The sequence below is a fragment of the Poecilia latipinna genome, unplaced genomic scaffold (genome assembly GCF_001443285.1).
Source record: "Poecilia latipinna isolate Pla-1442-1.1 unplaced genomic scaffold, P_latipinna-1.0 Scaffold2447, whole genome shotgun sequence".
Taxonomy (NCBI): Eukaryota; Metazoa; Chordata; class Actinopteri; order Cyprinodontiformes; family Poeciliidae; genus Poecilia; species Poecilia latipinna.
This window is the reverse complement of record NW_015115063.1, coordinates 70,705-72,591: the sequence shown is the minus strand read 5'-3', so window position 1 is coordinate 72,591 and position 1,887 is coordinate 70,705. Positions and strand designations below refer to the sequence as shown.

Genomic DNA, 1,887 nt, shown 5'->3' with positions numbered 1-1,887 from the left:
TTATTAATTCTGGCATTACTGGAAGAGTAAAAGATAAATTCCCTCACAAATGAACATACCTTTCCATTTTCTTAAGGAAGTAGAGCTAATTAAATTACAAACAATACTTTTATGCATTATAAATATCTATATATCTCCATCAATTATAGGAGGAAGAAAAAAATAAAGAGACATGAAAAACAACATGATCAACTATAATAAAAATACCATTTGCAATATATACATAAGAAATTTAATTCAGCAAAAGTCAATAACAAACAAATTAGGAATAACAACCCAGGTTGTTACAACCAGGGTTGTTAAACAGATATAAGCAAAAATTCACATTTTTGTTTTTACGGTGCCATGTATATAATTTTGAGAGACTTTTTATTGGTAGAGTCTCATATATAGGAAAAAATAAGATAAAACTATTTAATCTATCAAGGTGAAAATTTTCCTTCGGCTCTAAAACGATAAATCATATTCATAGAATCACATTATCAACAATTTGTGAGTAGAGCAAAACACTTGGCACGCTATAGGTAAATGTTATTTAGTTTGGTTAAGAATAATTATTGCACTGTCAATAAATGACGTCTAATACATGTTCTTAGTTGCCAAAAGAACACAGTAACATCTTCATGAGCTCAGAGGGTCAAACTGATGAATAAAGAGGATGGATGCTCCCTGCTAAAGTATTCCTGCCATCTTCCATGTTCTTTCAGCAAACAGTTGAGACAGATTTGTTTTTGGTTTCACCACCAGGTATAACCTGCTGTTATACCTGCCATTCAAAATATTCTTAAAAGATTGTCTGTTAATCTGCAGCTCATGTGACCAAACCAGCCGAGAAGATGAAAAGTTAAAACTTGAGTTAAAATGTTGTTCTAACTTGAGTTAAGTTAAAACTCTAGTTAGAATGTTAAGTTTTAACATTTTAACTCAACAACCTCTAGTCGTGTACAACTAGAGGTTGTACAGAACCTCAAGTTGGGTAACCCCAAGATCACTGGGTCTTCTTAAAAGATAGAGTCTCTGAGAACAGTTCTTAAAGATATAGTCTGTGTTTTCAGCAAAGTTGAGCTGACTGTCCAGGAATGACACAAGGAATTTAAAATTTGCCACAGTTGCAACAGGTTGGCCATCGAGTGAAACTGGAATCACTTTCAGGTCTTGTTTATGTCATTTAGTTAGCTCTACTTCCTTAAGAAAATGGAAAGGTATGTTCTTTTGTGAGGGAATTTATCTTTTACTGTTCCAGTAATGCCAGAATTAATAATAAATAATAAATAATGAAGGCTTTGTGGTATTCTGATTTAGCAATTTAATTAAATTAGTTGTGTTCCCCCCCCCCCCACGCCACTAGAGGCAGCAATGGACCCCGAAAAGATGCGACTAAGGAGCAGATTTAGAAGTACACCGAAAGCTACAGAATTTGCTAAAAACTGTGAGCTGCCGTGAAGTAAATAAAAGAAAGAAGTTCAAATACATTCTGAGAGTGAAACTCCTTCCTAAAGGTGAAAATATATCACAGATTTAAAAAGAAAATAAAAACGGGAGACCGCGGATAATACAGGAAATAGCGCCCCCTTCGCTTCCGGATTGCAATTGTCCAATTTCCAAATACGGTATGAGGCTGACAGTGGTCCGTCCCCGCCCCTTTCTGTTTGCTGCAGTGAGGTGTACTTGATTTCTTCAGCAAAACGTTTTTACCAAATTCTGTAGCTTTCGGTGTACTTCTAAATCTGCTCCTTAGTAGCATCTTTTCGGGGTTGGTACTGCCGAGCTAATTAAATGATGTAAACAAGACCTTAAAGTGGTTCCAGTTTCTCTCGATGGCCAACCTGTTGAAACTGGCAAATTTGGGTCGTTCCTGGACAGTCAGCTCAGCTTTGCTGAAAACAC

At 35.7% G+C, this 1,887-nt stretch overlaps 1 long non-coding RNA gene across 1 annotated transcript in view; it reads left to right on the top strand.

The window, feature by feature from the left end:
- The window catches only part of LOC106937841 (uncharacterized), a 4,359-nt gene extending 3,324 nt beyond the window's left edge, over window positions 1-1,035 (top strand). The window contains exon 2 of the long non-coding RNA XR_001422474.1: window positions 811-1,035. This is a non-coding gene — a long non-coding RNA (uncharacterized LOC106937841). The remainder of the gene's footprint in view (window positions 1-810) is intronic.
- Window positions 1,036-1,887: the final 852 nt, after the last annotated feature.